Raw genomic sequence first — 12,326 nt, forward strand, 5'->3', positions numbered from 1 at the left:
GGTAGATATCATGCGTTTGAGATGGAAGTATATTCGGTTTTGCGATGTTGTGCTTTCGTGAGTTAAGAATAATAATTAATGTGAATGATCAATTTTAGGAACTACTGAGCTCAGAAGTGTTTGCTGCAAAACCATAACAGATGTGCAAACACAACTCTAAAATTGAAAATCGACAAAAAACCAGAAAGTCAGGCTGTCGATGCCACATGTGCATGTGGCCACCCGTATGGTAGGCGGTGTGATCGACGAGGCTGGCCGTGTGTGATACATGGGCAGCAAAGGCCATTTTTGAACCGTGTAGGTCACACGGGCAAACAACATGGGCTTGTGGGCCTATTTTCACTGTTAGATTGCTAAGGTTGCACGGGTCACCTGAGTCTACTGTAGACCTACTATAGGGTCAGTAAGCATTACCTAGACCCCTAATTGACTAAAATGATTGTATGACTAATATGGAAAAAGTATGATGATGTCCCACTAATTTGATACTGTATGCCCTAATTACATTCATGATATTATGTTATAGCATGTCATATCTATATATATTGCATTGCATTGGGTTGGGGGTTGATATTGTTTGAAGGAAGTGTACTAAAAGGTTCAAACCTAATTTACTGGCAGCACAGCTGCAAACTACTGCCTAATATTGTATTAGGTGCTACTTGGAGTGTAACACCCCGTACCCGAGTCCGTTACCAGAGTCGAACACAAGGTGCACACAGACTTAACTTAATTATTTTCACAAATCCATTTAAAAATTTCCAGACAAGTTTGGTTATCTTGCATCACTGTCGCCTTAAAAATCATATCTTGAGTTTCAAAGCTCGAAATCAGTTTCGTAATTTTTCCCTGAAACTAGACTCATATGTCCATCTACATATTTTTTTATAGAATTTTTTGTCAGGCCAATTAGTACATTTTATTAGTTAAAGTCTCCCCTGTTATAGGGATTGACTACTCTGACCTTTGCGTATCACGACTTGGATATCTCCCTGTACAGGGCTTCAATACTGATTCTGTTTGTTTCTATAGAAACTAGACTGAAAGAGGAATCTATACATATATGGAATGACTCCTAATTATCTCTTGTTAATTTATAGTGAATTTCCAAAGTCAGAACAGGGGATCCAGAAACCGTTCTGGCCCTGTTCCACGAGAACTTTAATATCTCTTAACATATAACTCATATGACCGTTTCGTTTCTTCCATATGAAAGTAGATTCATCAAGGTTCATTTACATAATTTATTCCCCATTTAATTCCATTTCTACAAATTTTAGTGATTTTTCAAATCCACACCACTTCTACTGTCAGCATCTGTTTTCAAGGTAAACTTTACCTATTTCGTGGTTTCCATGGACCAACTAGAGTTTTGTCATACATAGGTCCACATATAATCATATTTAGCCATTCCAATGGCTGATCATTTGCCCAACACTTCCATTCTAGTCCATAGTCACATCATGAAACCATACATATATACATAGCCCGGTTATAGTGATTCGCTCGATTGTCTTCGGGACATAGCCCGGTTATAGTGATTCGCACAATTGCCTTCGGGAATTAGCCCGGATTTAGTAACTCGCACGAATGCCTTCGGGACTTAACCCGATTTTGGTAACTCGCACGAATGCCTTCGGGAATTGACCCGGATTTAGTCACTTAGCACAAAAGCCTTCGGGACTTAGCCCGGACACCATTCGAATAAACATGCACATTTAACACTAAATCATGACACATTAGTATTTCATTTTCATTAGCAAAACTCAAATACAATACACTTATCACTCTTGCACATTTCGGTTCAATATCCACACACAAAGAGCATGATTTCGATTTACTTGTGACATGATCTAATCAAATCATAATTTAAGCTCTATTACTCAAGAACTTACCTCGGATGTTGTCGAATGATTCCGATGGCTATTCGACCACTTTTTCCTTCCCTTTATCGGATTTAGCTCCCCTTTGCTCTTGAGCTTAATTTAACAAATAAATTGATTTAATCATTTGAGCATCGAAAGAGGAATTCAAGGTACTTAGCCCACATATTTTCATTAGACATTAAAGTCACATATGTACGGAAATCATGAATCAAACTCAACACATTAGTTAGTACTCTCCTTAGCCGAATTTTCTAAGCCAAGAATAGGCATCAATATGCTTGCCTCTAACCGAATGCATGCACACCAATCCCCTCATGTGGCGAATATGCATGTCCATGTTGAGGCCAATTATACACTTAATACCACACATAAACGGCATACATTTTACTCACTAACGATTCCATATTGTAACTCAATACGATCGATCATTTACTTCATAACCAAACATCATCATATGTAAATATATACCTTGAGATAGTATATATGTCATACCAATACATCATGTGCAAACATATATATATATATATGCTAGAGCCAAATCTCAAAGTTGATTATAACTAAACATGAACATAAATCCAAAACACAAATCTTACCTACCATGCAATAAGCATAAATTATACTTATGGATATACCATGGCCGAATACATCACAACACCATACCATTTCGATTTTGGTCATGGTTAAACAAAGAACTTAATGTCTCACTCAAAAATGCTAAAAAGAAAGTCCAAGAGCCATCAATCCACCATCACATGTATCATTAGCAAGCTTCATATTTAACATGCAATGGCATTAACACAACATCCACCTTGGCTGAATACCATCCCCATGACATAGCAAGGATTTGAACCATGGCTAATAAGAACATCAAGTTAGCAACCAAAACATGCATGAATCTCATGGCACAACATCAAACATACCTTAATCTTGATACAAGTATGGCCAAACCTCTTCCTAATCCTCTTCCAAACCAAACATGAAGCAAAAACTCCTCCTTCTTCCTTAGAATTTTCGCCAAGAGAGAATGAGAAGGATGAACAAATTTTTTTTCTTTTCTTCAACTCACGGCAAGGGGGAAACACTCACCATTCTCTTTTTTTTTCTTCCTTTTCATTATTCAATTCCCATGCTCATTATTTTATTTTTTCTTACATACACCATTGTCACAACATGTTTTATGACATGTTTTTGCCCGTAATCCTTGTCATGGCCTACCACTAGCTATTAGGGGGAAATTTGACATGCAAGTCCTCCCTTTGATTACATGCACTATTAGGTCCTTATAGATTAGCCTATCACATTTCAAAAGTGTCACACAAGTCCTAATAACTGAATTCACATGCAATCGACTAAATCGAAGCTTGAAATTTTTACACATTCATAAATACATATTATAGACAATAAATTTACGCTCAAACATTTCGGTGACTCGGTTTAACGGTCCCGAAACCACTTCCCGACTAGGGTCAATTTTGGGCTGTCACATGGAGTGTAGGGATGGGTGGGTCGATTATATCCGCACATGGAGTGTAGGATTGGACGGAGATCGTGTGTAGAGGCTGGATGGGTAGGATTTTGTGACTGCATATCTGTTACTACTATTGATACTGTGAGGGGCTGAAGCCCTATGGCATGACCATTTTTGTACTGAGATGGGCTAAGGCCCAAACTGGTCTGATACTGATACCGAAAAAGGCTTAAGCCCAGACTGAGATTATTTGGCTACTATCTGTTCATTTTTATAGGGATTAGACACTGAGTTTACGTAAACTCACCCCTTCTATTTAATCTGTAAAGGTAATCCTCAGATATAGTCGGGTTGGTGCAGCGGAGGACTTAGTAGTGGCCGCACGACTTCTGTTACACTATTTATTACATATTCATGATTTTACTTTTATTTAGAGGTATGTTGCTATAATTATGACCTTTACGGATTTTGGTTTAAATTTGGATTTATAAGGTTTTATGACTTAAATCTGCTAGTGATAGGTAAAACTCGGTTTTTCAAATGAAATTGGTGTTTTATCAAAATACTACGAACACGCAAACTGTTTAGAAGCTTCTGCAATGAAAAATGTTTGGAAATTGAATACCAATTTGCAAATGGTTAATGTTTTGAAAACGAACGGCATAATTTGAAATTAACATAAGATAATGAAAAAGGGTTAAATGAAAAAGGGGATTTCGTAACGACATACTTTTCAAAAAGCATTACCATGAGACATCGTCAGATTTGACCATAACATTTAGGCCGGATTTAGGTTGTTACACTCAACCTATAGCAGTAATTAGTAACCAATTCAGTAGTTCAGTATACTCACTGGACATTGCTTGATTGAACTTTATATCCGTATATCCATAGATTTTTCTCATTTGAGCTTCATTCAGTATAACAGTAGAAATTGCTCGTTTGAGCTTCATTCAATATAACAGTGGAATTTGTTCGTTTGAGCTTCATTTAGTATAACAAAAGAATTCGCTCCCTTGAGCTTCATTCAGTATAACAGTAGAACTTGTTATTGGCTCGTTTTATCTCCATTCAGTATACAACATTATATAAATGTACGAGCTTGCAAGACTGATTTGGAGAAAATTCCAAAGTACAAGGGGTACTCCACATTTTTCTCTTTTCCACGATTATCGTGGCATTCTTAATCTAAAATAATAATTTCATTCAATTAATTAAAATAACAATACAATTTGATCTTTTTTGGAAAATTACCTAATTACCCCTCAACTTTTCATTTTTATTCAATTCAATCTCTAGGCCCTAATCATGCAAATTACTCATTTTTCCTTAACACCCATGATAGACCAATGTTTTATAGCTTTATATCAACCCCTATTTACAATAATTTCACCTCAAGTACAAGCAATTTATCATTTAATCAATTTAGTCCCTAAATATTAAAATTCATTAAAAATCACTTTTCAAAACAATCTAATCTATCAACAAAGCTTCATATTTCACCATAATCTTTAAGAAATAACTTCATTCGTCAATGGAAACTTTTATAACATCTAACAGTTTCACAAATTGGTTCTAGATTTAGCTAGATCAAGCCAATACGAACTCAAAAACATTAAAATTACTAAAAATGAGCATAAATACACTTACCAAATCAAAGCTTCAAATAAAAAAATATGAAAACCCTAATATTTCTCTTCTATTTTCGTGGAGAAGACAATTAAATAGAATAGAATTTTCAATTTTATTTTCTTTGATATATATACTTTGGTAATTTTGTAAAAAAATATAACTTTCTTAATTAAACCTTAATTAATCTAGATTAGGCCTAATTAAGTCATCCATCCAAGTCCATCATCATTAATTACCACTAATTTAATTCCCATTGGTAAATTACCCATTTAGCCCCTTTAATTTAATTATTCAACATTTTCAGTTTTTACGGTTCAATCCTTTTTACTCATTAAACTATCTAAATGATTAAATTTCTCAACCAAAATTTAATAAAACTCTAAAGGCCTCGTAAATATCTTAATTAAATAATATTTACAAATTATCACATCAAAATTATGGTCTCGAAACCATTGTTTCTAACACCACTAAAAATCAGGCTGTTACACGCCAATTTAGGGCCTAGTCAGAATAGTGGTCTCAAGACCACAATTCAGAGTTGAATAAATTATTTTATAATTTATTAGATGTTATATCATGTTTTTAGGAGTGCATCAAAAATTTGGTGAGTTAATTGTGACGTTTGTGAGCCCGATTGTGAATAAGGACTAAATCGCATAAAATGCAAAAGTCTTATTTTGATTTCTAAAAGTTCCAAATAGATAGAGAACCTACATTGGGAGTCTTTAAAGGTCAATTAGGACCTTTAGGGGGGCATGGTTGGCGATAGGAGACAAGAATGGTCAAATTTTCAAAATTTGGTAGGTTAGGTGGCTTATTTTGACTAAAATAGAAGAAATTAAAAGAAAGATGATATCATCCTTTTTTTTCATCTTCTTTCTTCACTGAAAATCATCCATTGAAGGGGGTTTGAAAGCTTAAAAATTTCAGCAACTTTAAGCCTTCACAAGTAAGTGATTTTCCAACCCTTTGTTGAATATTTTTGTACTTTTGAGACCCTTGAAGCATTAGCTTTCAAATGAGGGTACTATTTTGAAAAATGATTAAGAGTGTAGGGTTTTTCCATGAAGGGGTTTGTAATGTGTGCTGAGTTTTTATGGAAGAAAAGAAGCCTTGGGTGTATTATGATCAATTTTTGTGAAAGGTGTTAGCATGAAAACACCTAAAAGGACTATATTGCATAAGTTGTAAAATAGATGTTAAGTATTTGAAATAGTGGGAATTTGGAGTTGCTATAAGAGTAAAAAGGGTTCGGCTAGGCTTAAGATATGAAGAAATTTGATAAAATTTGATTTTTGGGCTTAGGGGTAAAATGGTTATTTTGCAAAAGTCTAGGGGCAAAATGGTCATTTTACCCAATCATGAATTGTAGAGTGCCTAGATTGATAAAGTGACTAAATAAGTGCATTTTTTGTTATAAATCAAAAAATACCGAATCCAAACCTAGACCGGGGAAAAGCCAAGCAAAGTGACTAAATCGACTAGTCGCCACATTTTGTAATTCGAAGTAAGTTGAATGTAAATAATACAACTGCATTGATAATATATGCATTTGAATTGCATTGAAATTATTATAGTATGAATTGTTTGATTATGGAAATAAGAGAATATGATGAGAATAGAGATAGTAGAATTCCCAAATGAACCTTAGGAAATAAATCTGATATTCATGCCATGATGTTTGGGTCACTTGCGTGAGCTAGTGTAAGACATGTCTGAGACATGCATCGGCCAAATTATGAGAGTCAGTGTAAGACTATCTCTGGGATATGGCATCAACATTGAGACGAGTGCTAGTGTAAGACATGTCTAGCACATGCATCGGCCTCGAGATATAAGCCAGTGTAAGACATGTCTGGGACATGCATCGGCTACAAGATGTGTCAGTGTAAGACCATTTCTGGGACATGGCATCGACACAAATATGAAAGAGCTTCTGTAAAACCATGTCTAGGACATGGCATCGGCACTTGCACCCATGTTTGAGGCTAAAAAAGTATCTGATAATGTCCCAAATGGTTCAACGGTGAAAGTATGATTTCAAGTTAACAAGGAAAGTATAACCGTGTTGTGAGTGGTACAGGTACCTATATGATATGTATGAAATGTGAGCTCAATATATTCTATATGAGGTGCATTGAATATTGATGAGTAAGTTTTGCTTATGCCACTTGTGTATTATGATGCTTATTGATGGATAATAAAGTTATGTTATATATTTATTTATGTGAAACTTACTAAGCTTTATGCTTACTCCCTCTCCTTTTTCATTTTCTTATAGTGCCACCTATCTAGCTTAAGGACCAAAGGAAGTTAGAGATATCGATCACACTATCAATTGAATTTTTTGGTATAGTTTGATTTATATTTTTGAATATGACATGTATAGGGCTTAGACTTTACTAATTTTTGCGTAATTGAGAACTGGCCAAATGTGTTGGCTTGGGTTGGAAACCCTTTATTTTGTATTAGGCCTTGAATGATGGTTATTATTCATTTTGATTTATATACAAAGATGTTGTTTTCATGGATGAGTAAAATGAAAAAATGGAATGTTATTTATTGTGGTTGATTTGGTTATATGAGATAGCCTTATATTGGTTTTGGTTGTCATTGAGCAGGTTGTGTAAATAAGGGTGGCTAAAAGGCTTGGTAAATAGCCTTATATTGTCTACACAGGTAGACACATGGATGTGTGTCTAGGTCGTGTGACACACACAGTTTGCCTTATGGGCATGTAGTCTGGCTGTGTGTCCCCTGCACGTAAAAGTTTCCAGTCAGTATTTATGATAGTAAACACATGAGCAGAGACACAGCCGTGTGTCTCAACTGTGTGAGGAGCACAGCCTAGCACATAGGTGTGTGCCTTGGTCGTGTGACATTTTGAGGATGCTGACGTTAGAAACAGAATGTCCATATTTTTACACACGGGCTAGGACACGGGCCAGGGACAAGAGCGTCTACCAGGCCGTGTGAAAACCCCTGTAGGTGTGCATTTAGAATTAATGCTACACGGACGTGTTGCCCTTCTACACGGGCGTGTTGCCCTTCTACACGGGCGTGTACCCTATTCTAGAGCCAAATTTTCTATAAATGGTTTAAGGATTCGGGTTGATCCCAATATTTTTTAATGGTCGATTTGGGGCTCATAGGCCCATAATAAGAAGTTTAGAGTAGAAATTGAAAAGTTCTTAAGTGGACCAAGTCTTGATGACTTGGGGAACGTTTATGTACATGAGATCGAATTAGGTAATGCATTGTATTTCACTTCGGCGTGGGTTACGAGTATGGGGTGTTACATTTAGTAGTATCAGAGCTATGGTTTAGTCTGTTCTAAGACTAACCTGGTGAGAGTACGAGTCTAGCTATACATGCCATAACTGTATATTGATAGTGTGACGATTTCTGACGATTATAAATTGTATTTTCATATAGTAAATGGATCCTGATAAAGCTAGGGCAGACGACATGGAGAGTAACGCGCCGACTCTCGCTGAAGGGACCATGCCAGTTGAGAGTGAGCCCATGGCTATGGGCCAATACGGAGGGGCTAGAGAAGCCTATCTCCGAATGATGGACGCTTGGTACACGGAGTTCGTTCGTGTGAATCTGAACACTCCACCTCCCCTATCTCCTCCGGTTCCTCAGTATGCCCCTATAGCTCCACAAGGCTCTGACTTGATTAGAAGAGAGAAGCCACTGGTAGACAAGATTAAAAAGCAATGGGTTGAGGAATTCCGGGCTAACTTAGATGATGACCCAGAGAAAGCAGAGTTTTGGTTAGAGAATGTCATCAGGGTATTTGATGAACTGTCGTGTACACCTGAAGAGTACGTAAAATGACAGTATCACTCTTACGAGATTCGGCTTACTAATGGTGGAACACTCTCGTGTCTATGGTATCAAGAGAGAGAGTAACTCGGTAATTCTTCCAGGAAGAGTTTCAAAAGAAGTATATTAGCCAGAGGTTTATAGACCAGAAAAGGAAGGAATTTCTAGAGTTGAAGTAAGGTTATAATAATATGACGGAGTATGAACGTGAATTTGTGAAACTCAGCAAGTATACGCGAGAGCGCGTATCCACAAAAGCTACCATGTGCAAAAGGTTTGAGGATGGTTTAAATGAGGATATCTGAGTATTTGTTAGTATTTTAGAGCTAAGAGAATTTGTGGTGCTCGTTGAAAGAGCATGTAAGGCAAAAGAATTGGTTAAAGAGGGGAGAAAGGCAGTTATTGAGTTACAGGATTCAAGAAAAAGACAAATAGGGAAATCGCATCAGTCCTCATCTAAGAAATCTAAAGAATTCTCTACTCGATCGAATGCTTCGGTGGGGTTCACGAATAGGATCAAGAACCAAAAGAACACGGCCTCTAGAGCCTAGCCCACCTCTAACACGAGTGTCGACAGTGCTCGACCAAATAAGCCAGAATGTTCGCAATGTGGTAAACGCCACTTCTACGAGTGCCGAGGTAAAGAAAAAAGGTACTTCAAATATGGGTCACTGGACCACTTCATTCGAGACTGTCCTGAAATGGAAGAAAGAGAAAGAAAACAAGAAGTGAATGCGAGTAGTACTCTATTGAAGAGTAGACCACAAAATAACTCTTGAAGTGGGGCTACTAGCAGAGGTGCACCAAGAGATGCGGCAGTAAGGTCCGAGCGCAGAGTCCCTGCAAGAAATTATGTTATTCATGCCTGTGAAGAGGTAAAGTCTCCTGACGTGATCACGGGTACCTTTTCTATCCATGATATATCTGTTGTTGCTTTAATTGACTCAGGGTATACTTACTCTTATATTTGTATGGAATTAGTACCTCGTATGAACATGATAATAGAGTCCATTGAGTTTGTGGTAAAAGTCTCCAACCCTTTACGCAGACATATGCTAGTGGATCAAGTATGTAGGAATTCTCCTTTGACAATTAGAGATTATTGTTTTCCGCTAACTTGATGTTATTGTTGTTTAATGAATTCGATGTAATCCTTGGGATGGATTGGTTGACTTCTCATAGTGTTGTAGTGGATTATGGGAGAAAAGTGATTGAGTTGAAATGTAAAAACGGGAATATTCTTCGAGTTGGACCAGATGAGTCGGATAATTTGCCTGTAATAGCATCGTCTTTGACTGCTGAGAAATATTTGAAGAAAGGATATAAGGCTTATCTCACTTTTGTGCTTAATATTCAAGTATCTGAATTGAAGATAGAATCAGTAACAGTGGTTTGTGAGTTTACAGACGTGTTTCCGGAGGAATTACCTAGATTACCTCCAGTGAGGGAAGTTGAGTTTGGAATCAAGTTGGTCCCTGGTACGGCACCCATCTTGATTGCTCCGTATAAGATGGCTCCTACAGAGTTAAAAGAGTTGAAAACTCAACTACAAAAGTTAACTGACAAGGGCTTTGCGAGACCAACCTTTTCTACGTAAGGTGCTCCGGTGCTCTTTGTGAAAAAGAAAGATGGGTTGATGAGGTTATGTATCGACTATAGACAGCTCAATAAGGTAACGGTGAAAAATAAGTATCCTTTGCTGAGGATTGATGACATGTTTGATGAGTTAAAGGGAGCCACAGTATTTTCCAAGATTGACCTGAGGTCAGAATACTACCAGTTAAGGGTGAAAGAGCAAGATGTATCGAAGATTGTGTTTCGGAAAATATATGGGCATTATAAGTTCCTTGTCATGCCCTTTGGTTTGACTAATACCTCGACAGTGTTTATGGATTTGATGAATCGCATTTTTCGGCCGTATCTGGATAAGTTCGTGGTAGTCTTTATCGACGATATATTGATTTACTCGCGTGATGAGAGTGAGCACGCGAAGCATTTGAGGACTGTATTACAGACCCTGAGAGACAAACAGTTGTACGCCAAGTTCAATAAGAGAAAATTCTGGCTTAAGGAGGTTGGATTTCTAAGACATATTGTATCGAGTGATGGGATTAGAGTAGACCTAAGTAAAGTCTCGGCTATTGTTGAATGGAAACCGCCGAAGAATGTGTGACAGCCCTAATTTGGCCCTAGTCAGAAAGTGGTTTCGGGATCATAAAATCGAGTCCCAAAAATAATCAAATGTTATATTATGTGTTTATTTCATGTGAAAGTGCATGTGTGAAAATCCCATGCTTTGATTCTGCCATTTGTGAGTGAAATTATGAAATAGGATCTATGTGAAAATTTTTGAAAATGCTATAGGCTAATATGTAGTGGCCTAATAAATAGTAGTGCAAAATAGGAGGATTTGCATGTCAAACTCCCCATTTTATGTGTAGTGGCCGGCCATGGTGTTAATGGTAGACAACATGTGCAAATTTTTTTATTGAAGTTATGGCATAAGTATGGCACAAATAATATATGTTATTTTGTGTCATAAAATGTTTAGTAATAGAATAACAAAAAGGAAGAAAAGGAAGGTTTTTGTTCATTCTTGTTCATGAAAGCTGAAAATAGAAGAGAAAGGAGAGGAAAAGAGCTCTTGAATGTTCGGTCACTTGGGGAAAAAAAATCCAAGGTAAGTTCATGGTAGTTTGCTTCTATCTAGATGTTCATGAGTTCTTCTTGATTCTACCCTAACTCATGAAGCATATTCTGATTTTTGGTTGTGTTGTGAGCATTCAGTCATGAATTAAAATGAAGGAAATGGTTGTTGTTTCATGTCCTTTTGATGAAAAATGGAAGATAGGTCCAAGCAAATGAGCATGCATGTGCCTTAGATGCTAAGGGAAAAATCGGCTAACATGTTGTGCTTTAAAATGATGAAATGAAGATTATGCTTAAGTAAAATTATAGATATGTGATGATTGATTGGTGATATGCATGTTTAAATAACATGCATGCAAGGTATGTGTGAAAGAGTGATTTGGTAATAAACTGCATTTGGGACAAGAATAAAGAATGTGATTTTGGAAAATCACCATAAATTGTGGGAGATGAGTTAGAATCTGAATTAATTATGTAATTAAAGCTTAATGAGTCTAGTTTCTTATAAAAGAAACCGTGTAAGCAAAAGAATTTTCGATAATAAGATATTTGAAGTGATGTGGGACAGGATGACTTCTAGATCCTCTGTTCTATTGTTATAAAATCATTATAAATTGTACAAAAATTTTCATAAGATGAAATTTATATTCTTAGACTCCTTAATGAGTCTAGTTTCAAATGAAATAAACGAGAACATATTTTGAGTTCTGTACATTGAGAAATTTGATTCGTAGTGAGGAGTGGTCAGATTAGTCAAACAGTGAAACAGGGGAAACTTTAAGAAAAATCTGGTATTGATTGGCCAAACCAGAAATTCTGAAAATTTTATGGATGAAATATATATGAGTCTATCTTTAGGA

General features: G+C 36.5%; 1 long non-coding RNA gene across 1 annotated transcript in view; it reads right to left on the reverse strand.

The window, feature by feature from the left end:
• LOC128280831 (uncharacterized) overlaps nt 1-12,326 on the reverse strand; it is a 36,033-nt gene that overhangs the window by 6,874 nt on the left and 16,833 nt on the right. Inside the window, exon 2 of the long non-coding RNA XR_008271013.1 lies at nt 1,896-1,979. This is a non-coding gene — a long non-coding RNA (uncharacterized LOC128280831). The remainder of the gene's footprint in view (nt 1-1,895; nt 1,980-12,326) is intronic.

The sequence above is a fragment of the Gossypium arboreum genome, chromosome 1 (assembly GCF_025698485.1).
Source record: "Gossypium arboreum isolate Shixiya-1 chromosome 1, ASM2569848v2, whole genome shotgun sequence".
NCBI classification, from domain to species: domain Eukaryota; kingdom Viridiplantae; phylum Streptophyta; class Magnoliopsida; order Malvales; family Malvaceae; genus Gossypium; species Gossypium arboreum.